Source organism: Microcaecilia unicolor, chromosome 8, assembly GCF_901765095.1.
Source record: "Microcaecilia unicolor chromosome 8, aMicUni1.1, whole genome shotgun sequence".
Classification (NCBI taxonomy): Eukaryota; Metazoa; Chordata; class Amphibia; order Gymnophiona; family Siphonopidae; genus Microcaecilia; species Microcaecilia unicolor.
Genome location: NC_044038.1, coordinates 194,187,334 through 194,202,385, shown reverse-complemented (window position 1 = coordinate 194,202,385; position 15,052 = coordinate 194,187,334). Strand labels below are relative to the sequence as shown.

General features: G+C 46.4%; 1 protein-coding gene across 2 annotated transcripts in view; it reads right to left on the bottom strand.

Moving 5' to 3' along the window:
* Positions 1 to 9,744: 9,744 nt before the first annotated feature.
* The window catches only part of STK35 (serine/threonine kinase 35), a 47,862-nt gene continuing 42,554 nt past the window's right edge, over positions 9,745 to 15,052 (bottom strand). Inside the window, exon 3 of one of the 2 annotated variants that reach the window (XM_030211394.1) lies at positions 9,745 to 11,656. The gene's annotated coding sequence lies outside the window, so the exon portion shown is untranslated. Of the gene's footprint in view, positions 11,658 to 15,052 lie in introns of both variants that reach the window. The other variant, XM_030211395.1, reaches the window with a different exon arrangement.

The window sequence follows — 15,052 nt, the reverse complement described above, 5'->3', positions numbered from 1 at the left end:
AAAGGGAAAGAGGGCGTTATGACAAATGGTATTACCAAGCCCAAGAAGAAAACTTTTTCAGAAAAGAACTAGGGGCCACAATAAGGATAGACTTCAGAATCACAGAAACTATTTGTTCATGGAAAGAGTGGTGGGTGCCTGGTATATTTCCCCAAACAGAGTTGTCTATTGAATCATTACAAAACTAATAAAAAGGAAAAATTATGGAGTGCAAGATTGAAGGGGGGAAGGGAATGGGGACTCAGCACCACTGTGTGTTCCCCAGCCACAATAAAACAAACACTATTCTCCATTCTGTAGGAACCCCCTGCTCTACTGACACAAAGCTATTAACTGGGTCAGGTGCTGGCTGAGAAGCACCAAGAGCAACTGCATGGTCCATCCACCCTCCGCTTGGAGACAAATACTGAGCATTCTATAGCTGCACAAAACCCTTAAGGAGTGAATCGCTTGGAACTATTTTCTCTCTGTCTCCATCTACTGGTCAATGCACACAACACCCAATTGTTCAGGTATGGATAAGGAAGGAGCATTTCTTAGCATTTGATTACAAACACACTTGGACACAGATACTGAAGACCCTGTACTTGGCCACCTTTAAATCTAGACTGAAAGCCCACCTCTTTAACATTGCTTTTGACTCGTAACCACTTGTAACCACTCGCCTCCACCTACCCTCCTCTCTTCCTTCCCGTTCTCATTAATCGATTTGATTTGCTTACTTTATTTATTTTTTGTCTATTAGATTGTAAGCTCTTTGAGCAGGGACTGTCTTTCTTCTATGTTTGTGCAGCGCTGCGTATGCCTTGTAGCGCTATAGAAATGCTAAATAGTAGTAGTAGTAGTACTTGTTTTCCACATGTCTTCAGGAGTCCCCAAGAGCAGGTCATTCTCATTACAAGACCAAAGATCCAGAACATCTCCACATTTGCCCACCAGTTCATAAAGCGAAGATACTTACCTGTAGCAGGTATTCTCCGAGGACAGCAGGCTGATTGTTCTCACATGGGTCAACGTCCACGGCGGCCCAGGAATCGGCAAAAATTTTGCAAGCAAAATAAAACAAAGTCTTTCTGGAGAGTTCCTTCGCACGAGTAATGCGAACCGCACATGCGCGAAAGTCTTCCCGCCACCCGTGCCTCTCTAGTTTAATCAAAAAGTATAAACACAAGAACAACTCCAAAGGGGAGGAGGGCAGGTTTGTGAGAACAATCAGCCTGTTGTCCTCGGAGAATACCTGCTACAGGTAAGTATCTTCGCTTTCTCTGAGGACAAGCAGGCTGTTTTTTCTCACAATTGGGGTATCCCTGGAAACCAGGCTCACTCAGAACAATGAACATTGGTCAATTGGGCCTCGCAAAGGCAAGGACATAACACAGATTGACCTGAAACCAAAATCAACTGAGAGTGCAGCCTGGAACAGAATCAAAATGTGTAAGGGGGGGGGGGAGGTGAGTTGGATTCTAAACCTCAAACATATTCTGCAGCACTGACTGCTCAAACCGACTGTCGTGTCGGGTATCTTGCTGAAGGCAGTAGTGAGATGTGAATATGTGGACTGATGACCACGTTGCAGCTTTGCAAATCTATTCAATGGAGGCCGACTTTAAGTGGACCACTGACGAAGCCATGGCTCTAACATTATGAGCCGTGACATGGCCCCTTAGAGTCAGGCCAGCTTGGGCATAAGTGAAGGAAATGCAGTCTGCTAGTCAATTAGAAACTGTGCGTTTTCCGATGGCGACTCCCCTCCTGTTGGGGTCAAAAGAAACAAACAACTGGGCGGACTGTCTGAAGGGCTTTTTCCGCTCCACGTAAAAGGCCAATGCTCTCTTGCAGTCCAATGTATGTAATCTGCTTTCACCAGGGCTGGTATGAGAACAGGGAAAGAATGTTGGCAAGACAATTGACTGGTTCAGATGGAACTCTGACACCACCTTTGGCAGGAACCTAGGGTGCGTGCAAAGGACTACTCTGTTGTGAGAAAATTTGATATAAGGTGCATGAACTACCAAGGCCTGAAGCTCACTGACCCTACGAGCTGAAATAACAGCCACCAAGAAAATGACCTTCCAGTTCAAGTACTTCAGATGGCAGGAATTCAGTGGCTTAAAAGGAGTTTTCATCAGCTGGGTGAGAACGACGTTGAGATCCCATGACACTGGTGGAGGTTTGACAGGGGGCTTTGACAAAAGCAAACCTCTCATGAAGCGAACAACTAAAGGCTGTCCAGAGATAGGCTTACCCTCTACACAGTGATGATAAGCACTAATCGCACTAAGGTGAACTCTTACAGAATTGGTCTTGAGACCAGACTCTGACAAGTGTAGAAGGCATTCAAGCAGGGTCTGTGTAGGACAAGAAAGAGGATCTAGGGTATTGCTGTCACACCAGATGGCAAACCTCCTCCATTTGAAAGAGTAACACCTCTTGGTGGAATCTTTCCTGGAAGCAAGCAAGACTCGAGAGACACCCTCCGAAAGACCCAAGGAGGCGAATTCTAAGCTCTCAACATCCAGGCAGTGAGAGCCAGAGACTGGAGGCTGGGATGTAGAAGCGACTCCTTGTTCTGAGTGATAAGGGTTGGAAAACATTCCAATCTCCCACGGCTCCTCGGAGGACAACTCCAGAAAAGGGAACCAAATCTGACTCTGCCAGAAAGGAGCTATCAGAATCATGGTTCCGCAGTCTTGCTTGAGTCTTCCCTATTAGAGGTATGGGAGGATACACCTACAGGAGACGTTCTCCAATGCAGGAGAAAGGCATCTGACGCTAGTCTGTCGTGGGCCTGAAGCATGGAACAGAACTGAGGAACCTTGTGATTGATCTGAATGGCAAAAAGATCCACTGAGGGGGTGCCCCACGCTCGGAAGATCTTGTGGACTACGTCCATGTTCAGTGACCACTCGTGAGGTTGCATTATCCTGCTCAATCTGTCGGCCAGACTGTTTACGCCTGCCAAATAAGTGGCTTGGAGAAACATGCCGTGGTGGTTTGCCCAAAGCCACATCAGGACGGCTTCCTGACACAGAGGGTGAGATCCGGTGCCCCCCTGCTTGTTGGTATAATACATGGCAACCTGATTGTCTGAATCAATATGATTTGGTTGGACAGCCAGTCTCTGAAAGCCTTTAGAGCGTTCCAGATCGTTCGCAATTCCAGGAGGCTGATCTGAAGACCTTTTTCTTGAAAGGACCAAGCTCCTTGAGTGTGAAGCCCTACATGAGCACCCCACCAGGAGGGATGCATCCGTCCATCGTTAGCACTTTTTGCGACTGAGGAATTTGGAATGGACGTCCCAAGGTCAAATTGGGCCGAATCGTCCACCACCTCAAGGAATTCCGAAAGTCGGTGGACAGTTGGATCACATCTTCTAGACTTCCCGCAGCCTGATACCACTGGGAAGCTAGGGTCCACTGAGCTGATCTCATGTGTAGACGTGCCATGGGAGTCACGTGAACCATGGAGGCCATATGCCTCAGAAGTCTCAACATCTGCCGAGCCGAGATCTGTTGAGACGCTCGAACCATAGACACTAGGGACAGGAGATTGTCTGCTCTGGCCTCGGGGAGAAAAGCTCGAGCTGTCTTTGTGTCCAACAGTGCTCCAATGAACTCCAATTTTTGAACTGGGATGAGATGGGACTTGGTATAATTGATGACGAACCCCAGTAGTTCTAGCACCTGAATAGTCATTCGCATGGACTGTAGAGCACCCGCCTCCGATGTGCTCTTCACCAGCCAATCATCGAGATAAGGGAAGACGTGCACTCCCAGTCTACGTAGCGAGGCTGCAACTACAGCCAGACACTTTGTGAATACGCTGGGTGCAGACGCCAGACCAAAGGGCAGTACACAGTACTGAAAGTGCTGTGTTCCTAACTGAAACTGAAGATACTTCCTGTGAGTATAGCCAATTGTTTTCTTAAATCATGGGAAGAAGGGTGCCCAGGGAAACCATCCTGAACTTCTCTCAGACTAGAAATTTGTTCAGGGCCCTTAGGTCCAGGATGGGACAGATCCCCCCCCCCCTCCCCATTTTCTTTTGCACACGAAAGTACCTGGAATAGAATCCCAGCCCTTCTTCCCCTGCTGGAACGGGTTCTACCGCATGGGCCTTCAGAAGGGTGGAGAGTTCCTTTGCAAATACCTGCCTGTGCTGGGAGCTGTAAGAATGAACTCCTGGTGGGCAATTTGGAGGTTTGGATTCCAGATTGAGGGTGTATCTTAACCGGACTATTTGAAGAACCCACCAGTCGGAGGTTATGAGAGGTCATCTTTGGTGAAAAACAACCTCCCCCCCCCTACTGGTAAGTCGTCCGGTACAGACACTTGAGGCTATGCTGCACTGGAGCCAGTCAAAAGCCCGTCCCTTGCTTTTGCTGGGGAGCAGAGTAGGCTTTAGACGCACGCTGTTGCCAAAAACGAGCGCGCTGGGGCTGAGCCTGGGCAGGCTGCCGAGAAGCAGGAGCATACCTACACCTAGAGTAGGAATAGGGAGCACTTCTCTTCCCTCAAAAAAAACCTCCTAGAGGAGGAGGCTGTAGCAGAAGACGCCCGGTGGGAGAGAGAATCCATAGCATCATTATGCTTCTTAATATGATTAACAAGATCCTCTACTTTTTCTCCAAAAGGTTTGTCCCCCTCCCCCCCCCCCCCCCCCCCCAACAAGGAACATCCACCATCCGCTGCTGGACCGAATGATCTAGGTCAGAGACATGCAGCCATGAGAGAGTCTGTGCATCACTATACCCTGAGCAGCGATCCTGGATGCCACGTCAAAAGTACCCCTGGCCATGAACTTGCGACATGCCTTCTGCTGCCTGACCACCTGGTGAAAAGGCTTGGCCAACTCCGCAAGGAGTGCATCAACCAAGCTGGACAGTTGACATATCGAGTCCCGCAAGTGTACGCTCATGAAGCGCTGGTATGACTGGATCTTGGCAGCGAGCATAGCGGCCTGATACGTCTTTCTCCCACAAGAGTCAAGAGTCCTAGCTTCTCTGCCTGGGGGCGCCGAAGCATAGTCTCTAGTACTCCTAGCTCTCTTGAGAGCGGAATCCACCACCATGGACTTAGGGGGTAATTGGGACCTCGTCAATCCAGGTTCACCGTGGATCCAGTATTCGGACTCAGCTTTCTTGGGAACCACAGGGCCAGAGGGGTGGACCAGTTTCTCATAAGGACTTCCTTCAATACCTTATGCAGAGGGCCTGCCACAGCCTCTTTAGGTGGCAAATAATAATCCAGGACTTCCAGCATGTCAGACCTGAGCTCATCCTCAACCTCCACAGGGAAAGGAATAGCCGTAGCCATTTCCCGGACAAAAGAGGAAAAAGACAGACTCTCCGGTGGAGATAGTCTTCTTTCCAGCGGAGGAGAAGGGTCAGAGGGAATCCCAAAGGACTCATCAGAAGAGAAGTACATGGGATCTTCCTCTGATTTCCACGAGCGCTCTTGCTCAGTGTCAGACAGTACTTACTACTACTACTACTATTTAGCATCTCGACGAAGAGGAACAATGTCCTCTGTGGCGGTGTCGAGAGGTCGATGCCCTATCCGACTGCGGCAAAGCTCCCTCCACAGACGTTGAAGGGGAGTCAACCTGGGTGGCAGCCGACGCAGATGCCGCAGGCGGCACTGCAGTCGGAGACCTCACCACAGGTGAAGGGCCAGGCACCGCTGCAGCAGATGGCAGAGAGGGTGCAAGCACCCCCAACACCGAAGCTGATTGACAAAGTAAGCCTTCCAGAAGTTCTGAAAACAAGGCCCGGATACGCTCTTCAAGAGCCGCCATCGGAGAAGGCTGCGGGGCTGGTGGAGCAGGCGGTGTCAGAATCCGTGGAGGCTCAGGAGTAGGTACTGGACTGCCAAGAGACCGACGCATCGGCACCTCCTGTACCGAGGGGGAGCGGTCCTCTCGGCACCGATGCTTCTCGGGTGCCGACTTTCTCGATGCCCCGGAGCTCCCGGTACCGTGCATTGAAGGAGAACAATGAAGGTGCTTCTTAGCCTTCGCTCGACGCCCGTCATCAAGGCTCCTCAGTACCGAAGAGGAAGACGTAGAATCCTCCCGTCTCCTCAGGGCCGGGTCCAACGAAGGTCGGTCCCAGAGGGGCCTGCATAAGAGGAAGCCTCGAGACAGGTGGAGACTCCCAGCGTGAGTTGGTCTCTCAGCCATTACCTTGCTCCCTGACGTCGACGGTCCGTACTAAGCCCCAAAAATCTTTTCCCATTGGGCTTCTCAAGACACTTGGGTCCGTTCCTTCATACGAAAACATACTACAAGCGGCTGGGCTATGGTCGGGCCCAAGGCACTGGATACACCAAGCGTGGGTATCGGTACCTGAGATGGTCTGGTTGCACCGAGTACAACGTTTGAAGCCGCTGGGTGTCTTTGATGACATGGAAGACAATACTGATTTAAGTTTACCCTCTATAACTAGTTGTACTTATAAATCCATATACACAACTGTTACTAAATTTTACAAATCTTTATTAATACATTTTCTTAACATAAATATATATACTTCCTTGTTATCTAAAATTCCCCCAATTATATCCAAACTCATTCAATCCATACAATCACACTTTCAAAATATTCCTATACAAAATATTTTTGACTCCAAATGGATGTCATACCCAAAAAAATTCTCACATGTATTCAGCAATTACAATTATCCCATATGAGATTTCTCACATATTCCTGCATTCCAATCTCTTATATGTAAATAAGCAGAATAATCATATCAGCACTTATTCTCTATCTCATTAACACATATGTTCAATATTAACGATGCTGTAGCATTTTTTTCTTCTTTTTCCTAAGTTCTTTTCATTTGTGTAGAGGCTAATCACTGCTCAATTCACAGCTGTAGAATGCATTCCTTTTAGGTATCCATACCCATCACGGACTCATTGTTCTGTATTAAACTTGAATTCAGGCAACAAATCACACTCTATAGCTCCTTGCTTTTGTCCATTGAGGCACTCTGATCCTGACCCATGATGACATGGAAGAAAACACGGCCTCGGCAAAATCAAATGACGCGATTGTGCCAAAAAAGAAAAGTACAAAAAAAGGGGAAAAGGCCAGCTGTGTCAAAAAAGAAAGGAAACTAACAGGAGAAAAAAAAGTAAAAGAAGTACGGGAACTAAATCTACTTATATATTATATATATATATATATATATATATATATATATATATATATATTTGAAATGAAAAACAAAAATTAACAAAATAAGTCTCACAGAACTTTTTCCTGGGCCTGAGGAGCGACACGAAAAACGAACCACACCTCACCACGGAGAAAAAGAAACTAGAGAGGCACGTTTACGCATGCGTGGTTCGTGTTGCTCGCACAAGGGAACAAAACAGAAAGACTTATTTTGCTTGCAAAATTTTTGCCGATCCCTGGGCTGCTGCGGACATCGACCCAATTCTGAGAACAAGCAGCCTGCTTGTCCTTGGAGAACATCAATAAACCAGCCTTCAAAAGAAATCACAAAGCTAATTTTTCAAATTATGTATGGCTTTTAAAACCCAAAATTTTTATTATTCACACATCTCTTAATTTACACTGTCTCTGCCATTCATACATATTAGCTATCCACAGTGTTCAAGAAAAAAATTTAAATATGTCATATCAAATTCAGTAAACCAAGTACAAAAGAAATACTTTAGCAGTTCACACATAGGTCCTATTACCAGCTTCTGTGCAAAACAAGGAAAAGAGCAGGGAATCTACTCATGCTGGAAAGCTGCTCTGCTGGCATTTGGGATGTAGGCCTTTCTTCCCAAAATGCTGCAAAGGCTTTGCCAGGGGGCAAACCCCAGACTCACTAGTGTCACTCCGCTTATACAAATGTCCCTTTCTCCTATACTTTCTTTCTGCAAGTATGTGCATGCATGTGTTCAATGTCAAGTCTTATTTGCAGAATTTGTAAACTGCATAGTCGAAAAACCCTCATGGTCGTCAACATTATTACAATGTATATAAACATGAGTTTAATACAATCAGCCTATGCAAAAAATGTTCTCTGGTGTTATGTAAATACACTGACTAGGTGCGGGCTTTCCTAGGTCATACATATGCCATGGCATCTGCTGTCAAACAGAGCAAGGGGGCTGGTTGCTGGCAGGGATGGTGAAATGAGACCCTGCATTCTTCCCCCTCCCTCTACACCATTACATAAGCACCCAGTACAATCTCATTCCCCAGAGTATGTTAGCAGTCTGGTAAACTCATGTGTTATGCAGATTTATATGCAGGGTTTCCTGCGTGCTAGCATGCACAAAAATCAACATTCAGTATCCAAGACTTGCACATTCTTAGGAAGGTGAGTTACATGACATAAGTCACAAGGAAGAAGTATGATAATGAGATGTGACAGATGTCATAACGCAGCTTCACCAGGAACAGGACACTAATGAAATCATTTGTGCTCCAACCAAACCCAATGGTAGAAGGATCCACCTGCTCAGACCCTTAAATGGAAAGAACATAAAACGGAACATCACAGTAGAAAGGGGCAGGGAGCGGTTTAGCCCTCAAATAAGAGAAGAGAAATTACACATCAGGAGGCACAGGACAAACACCAGGCAAGGGGATGGGTGTGTCCTTATTTCCACTCAATGGCAGCAGTCTTAAGTGTTCAAGCTTAGCCCCCCCCCCCCCCCCCCCCCCAATGGGCAGAAGTGAGAAATAAAACATTAAATATTGTTTAAAATGGCTACCCTGTTCCAAAAGGAAGTCTGGAGGACCAAGACACCACTTTTTTTTGGAAAGTACACCACCTCCCTCACACTTTAGCACTACACTAAGTAAACAAAGCCAAGCAGCCGGGTGCTCCCTAATGTGGGAATCTGAAAACCTTCCTCCCCCTTATTCCAGGTAATTGTACAACCCAAACCTGTCACTGTGTAAGGAAAAACACCATGCTCCAAAGTGCTCAGACAACTGGAATCTACTTCCTTAATTAGATCACCAAGGGCAAAGTTGTGTAATTAGAGCTCTCCCCTTAGTAGGCAGATTACCTGAGGCACATCTCTGGCTGGTTTCCTGCTTTTTCCAGCAGCCTCTTAAGGCTGAATTTACTGCTTGGCTTTCATCTGCTTGGCCTTCTTAAACCAAACCAGGGATACACTCAAAAAGATTACACACTAGCAAGCCTCACTCTGCTTCTGTCCTCAGGAGTAGGCGGCTTGTAACCACTGATGTGAAGGTCAGGGTAGGGTGCACAGCCACACCACAATGACTGTCACCCTATCCCCTTTCAGTCTCAAAAACAGGGAGAGCATCAGGAAACAGCAAAGCCAGCACAGCAAGCTTTCCACCCACATAGTTGCCATGGGAGGTAAAAGTGCAGAGAACGCTGCTTTTTAATCAAAAACAGCCCAAACAATGGGCATGACAATAGTTAATCACTGCCAGCTTATAATCTATGAAAAGGCAGCAAAACTACAGCCCAGGACCGCTAGCACCAATAAATAAGTGCAAATGGTTCATACAGCACTGCTGCTGGTGCAAGTACTACCACAACCTCTAGCACATCATCATTCTGAGCCACGGCCTGCTTATAACAATGCGAAAACACCTGCCAACTCAGAGTGATGACATGCTAGAGGCTGTGCTGGGATCCACTGTAGGTGAGTGATGACACATGCAAAGGGGCTTTATGGGTGTTTCCTTCTGTGTCCCTCCCCCCCCCCCCCCCCCCCCCCCCCCCCCCCCCCCCCCCCCCCCCCATCCCTTTGGCAGATATGTCTGTCTTGGGAGACACGACTGAGTCAAGGGGACCCCTCCTCCTTCTCAGGCTGCACTAGTTCTCCAACCCAATTACTTTTCAAAACAGCCCTTGAACCAAAATGTTTGCCCACCCCCAGACTAGGTAGTCCATCAGCTCAGCCTCCAGATAAGGGCCTTTCTATCAGTGACTCCTGCTACAAACTTAAAGCATAAACTGTTATCATCCACCAGCTTAGAGTAAGGCACTGCACAGATGAATTGGAATCTTAAGTATAGGTCATGGCAGACTCCAGTAGGGAAATTTTAAGGAACACCATGCAACCAGTGAGAGTTGGTGCAGCCACAAGAAAGATCCTGTGCCAACAAATGTTCTATCACCCACAGGTACCAGGGATTTCTCAAGGACGATACAAATGTGTAATTTTCCTACTAGGGTAACTGGAATAGTGAGAGCTTCCAGTATGGGGAAGGGGGAAATCAAACACCAAAAAATGGGTCTCTGAGCAGGGGAGCCATATGGCATCTCAAGTATAAGCAAATCTCTCTCCTATCAAAAGGCAGCATGTCATACTTATAAAGAAATCAAACATTTATAAGGCACTGTGGTTTACTTTATGTTCCAAAGCATAAGATAAACAACGACCTGTACACAGGACCCAGAGCAACCACCATACTCCACTCTACACCCTGGGACTTCCTCCAGATAAATGCAGTTCACCGTTACTCTCTTGTTTAAGACAGCAAGCAAGCTTTCTAGCTATACTCTTTGGATTGGAGGAATTTGTGGTGCACATGGCACCTCGTGTCATGCAGTGAAGTCAGTCCTGGTTTCTGTGTGTAGGGCTCACTGCTGCAGCCAGATCTGCTCCTAGAATAAGACAGGCTCATGCAGCAGAAAGCTCCTAGCAAGCCTGTTCTCATTTTAAGGAAAGGTGTTTATTACACAGACAACCAGTGGGGACTAGAGAAATCTCCCAGTAGTAGATTCTGCACGTATTTACCCTTTAAGAGACACAGGAAGCACCCAGTCAAAAAAAAAAAAAAATTAAGAGCACTGGGCAGAAGATAGTCTGCAGATGAGAAGTACAGACTGCAGAAAGGGAAAGCACAGTACTGTGCTATGGTAACACTGGGATGTCTTCTCCTAAAACCCTTTGTGCTGCCTCCACAGTGTCACATGCCTGTGTTATGTCTACCTTTCAGTAAGTGACAATGGTGGCCTCTGTGTCAGTGAGAACAAGGGTAAGTACCAGAGGAATGCAACAGACAGAAAACCCACACAGCAATACATCAGCCACACAGGAAGAGTCCCCAGAGCCCCGAACTATAGGATGCTAGAGAAATGTTTCAAAGACAAATGAGCCCCCTATTCCTACAAAAGAAAGGGTGAGGTAGGCAGCAGGGAAGGGGGGGAGTAATTAGAGTGTAAACAAAACCCCACAGACAGCCCACAAGCCTACCTCAGTATTCCCAGCAACTCAACTTGGCAAAGAGGAATTAACATGAATTCCACCTCCATCAGGAGGTGTTTGTACCCAAAGAAGATTTCAATTCCCAAACAAGTTCTGGCAAAGATGCCTCTTGAACCATTACCACCCTCTGCTTTCATTACTCTGGAAATCACAGTAACTTGACTATGAAAAGAATTGCAGCTGGGACCCAGGGTAAGTGTGGGAGTTTAAGAGGCAGAATGTATCTTCCATCGTCAGTCAGTGTAATCCCCCCTCTCCCAAAAGACACAACCCCCAATGCTCATTGTATAAATTTCAAGTCTTCCACTATCTCTTGATGCTTAGGGATGACTCTCTGCATGCCAGAGCTGAAGCACGTCCTCCACGCTGGATGGCCTCTACTGCCATATATTTCACCGGTCACCATGCACTGCTGCAACCCCAAATTTACAAGCCTGGAAAAGGAACAGAAGAGAGGTTTCAAACTCAAGACAGGAAAACATTGGCAGAGGAAGCAACTCAAAATCAGAACCAAAAATACAACCAGGCTACATCAACCCCATATGTTTAGAGATTTTCAGCTATTCATAACACTTCTTACCCAGTCACTGCAGGAAGAATTCAAGGGGGACAACAAGGTTTCCCCCGGAACCTTGCAAGTGCAGCCTCTTAATCCAACCACTAGATGTCACTGATGGATAACAGCCTGGTGTGTTCTCCTCTTTTTCCACCTCAGGAATTGTGTGAATACAATGTGTGCAGCATCTTTATCCACAGGGCTTCCCCTAGAACCTTGCAAGTGCAGCCTCTTATCTATCAGTGACACCTAGTGGTTATATTAACAATCTGAGGTGGTTGGATTAAAAGCCTGGGGTGGTCTCCCCTCTTCCTCCCCAGGAGCTGTAAATACAGTGTATGCAGCATCCTTAGCCATTGCTTGCTCAGGGAACAAAGTCCTAACCCAGGAAAATCTACCTAGAACCTCCCTACCTGAGCTGGCCACAACAGCAGGCAGATTTGTAATAAACCTGTACTACTTCAAACTTTTCTCTTCCTAATCAAGGTATGTTAGTGCATTCTGATTAAGCCCTCAGATATCTCTATTCAGGAATGACAATAGGGCATCTTAAGACCAGGCCAAGTTCTCCAGAGATCTGCCGTAGCCCTGATGCTCTCAGCTACTCCAGTACAAGCCAATGTCTTTAGCCCTGCCTCTAACATTTTGGAGTGGGACTTGGAAAGGTGATCCACTGGCACTGGTGGAGATTCACTTCAGGAGATTGAAAAGGGAAAATCAGGTTCTTACCATGATAATTTTCTTTCCTTTAGTCATAGCAGATGAAGCTATTACGTATGGGTTGTGTCCATCAACCAGCAGGGGGAGATAGAGAGCACTCAACTTTTCTCAGTGCCCCATGGCCAGCTAGCTCCACTGCCTCTTCAGTATTTGAAGCTTCCAAAGCAGTATGGCAAATCACAATGGGAATAACATGAACTTTCCTCACAGCAAACGATGGCCCCTTAACAAGGGCATGAACTCAAAAAAGGAGGGAATTAACTCATCCTCCTGGAGGAAATAAATTCCTTCTCCACTTTGTATAAACGGAGGGAATACTTGCATCCTCCTGGAGGGAATGAACTCATCCTCCTATAACTGTAACAAGAATCCTGAAGACTGTTTTCCGACTCCCCAAGGAAGGAATATAACTTCAGGAAACAAGAACAGCACCTAAAATCAGAATCACTGCAATACAGACAATCATACAGGGAGGGCTCATGGCTTCATCTGCTATGACTAAAGGAAAGAAAATTATCATGGTAAGAACCTAATTTTCCCTTCCTTGTCATCAAGCAGATGAAACCATTACGTATGGGATGTAACAAAGCAATCCCTAAATAGAGTGGGAACAAGCCACACCACGCGCTAGCACCTGTGCTCCAAAACGCGCATCCCTCCTGGCAACCACATCAGCCTGTAATGTCGGGTGAAAGAGAGCTTAGAAGCCCATGTTGCAGCACTGCAAATCTCATGAAGAGATAGTGCTCCAGTTTCCGCCCAGGAAGAGGAAATTGCTCTTGTGGAATGTGCCTTAAAGGCTTCAGGCGGAGCCCGGCCAGACAGCAGATATGCTGAAAAGATAGCTTCTTTGAGCCAACGAGCAATAGTGGCTTTAGACGCTGAAGACCCTCTGTGTGGACCTGCAAACAGCATAAAAAGATAATCAGAGGTCCTGAAAGAATTTGTAATTTGCAGATACTGCAACAGAGTCCTGTGCACATCCAAAAGGTGCCAATGCCCAAATGAACCTGGAAACTCCTCCTCAACAAAGGAGGGAAGAAAAACAGGCTGGTTTAGGTGAAACGCTGAAACCACCTTAGGCATGAAGGAAGGCACGGTCCAAACCGTGACCCCTGACTCTGAGAATTGCGGGAAAGGGTCTCTACAGGACAGCGCCTGGAGCTCTGACACCCGTCTCGCCGAGGTAATGGCCACTAAAAAGACAGCCTTCAGTGTCAAATCTTTCTCTGAAGCACGCCGAAGCGGCTCAAAGGGAGCCCCCTGAAGGGCCTTCAATACTAACCCCAGGTTCCAAGCTGGACAAGGTGCCTGCACGGGAGGACGGAGCCGAAGCACCCCTCTAAGAAACTGTGCCACATCTGGATGAGCAGCTAAGGACATGCCTTCAACCTTGCCACGCAGGGAGGCCAATGCTGCCACTTGCACCCGCAGGGAATTATAGGCCAAGCCAGAGAGAGAGGTTGAGCGACCCTGAAGCTATTACCCCTGGCAGTATGATTTAGTCAATTGTTTCCTGATGAAGCCCTTTTTTAGGATGAAACGAATTGGGCCCCGTTGAAATAGAAAAAGTAAACATCAGCAAATGCACTGCGGGAGAGTCAAGCCAGCATTGATTGAGCTAAGTAAAAATAGACCATGCTGTTGCTTGTAATATGTTTTGATCCAGTTATCCCAAAGATTAGTGTTTAAAACTTTGGGAGCTTTAAATTTGTAAACATAGAAACAGGAAACATGCCCTATGAAAGAAATTAAGTCACAGACACAAAGTCTTTTTTAAGACAACGGTGTTTTGTTGGCTAGACCCTGGCGGGAGCCTTGGTTTCTGAGAGTATTCCTGTTAATTTAAACATCACCTGTGTGATTGTGTTAGGCTGTCTTTCAGTGTGCAAAGTATTCGATTACCTATCTTTTGAATTACAGCCTGTACTGAATTTTGTACATGAGTATTTGAAATAGGTTCCCCTAGGTCTCATTCCACTACTCTAACCATTAGGCGGCTACTGCTCTCCACGATATCATGTTCCACATTGAAATCTTCTGCTCAGCGTGTAGTAATGGCCACTGAGCAAACAGGAATTATTAGGAAAGAAACAAAATAAAAGAATATCTTAATGCCTGTCCTCATGGTGCAACCGCAGGAATACTATGTGCAATTCTGGTTGCCACATCTCAAAAAAAGAGACAGAGGCATATTTTCAAAGAACTTAGACTTACAAAGTTACATGGAGGCATACTTTCAAAGCACTTAGACTTTGTAAGTAAGTGCTTTGAAAATGAGCCCCATAGTGGAACTGGAAAAGGTACAAAGAAGGGCAGCCAAAATGATTAAGGGGTTGGAACTCCTCCCATATGAGGAAAGGCTTAAGAGGTTAGGGCTATTCAGCTTGGAGAACAGATGAGATTTAAATGTATATTGATTACTTACTCTTTCAAAATGTACAAAGACTAGAGGACACTCCAGGAAGTTACAGTTGCACATTTAAAAGAAATAGGAGAAAATTCTCCTCACTCAATGTACAGTTAAGCTATGAGTTCCAGAACTTATCTGAGT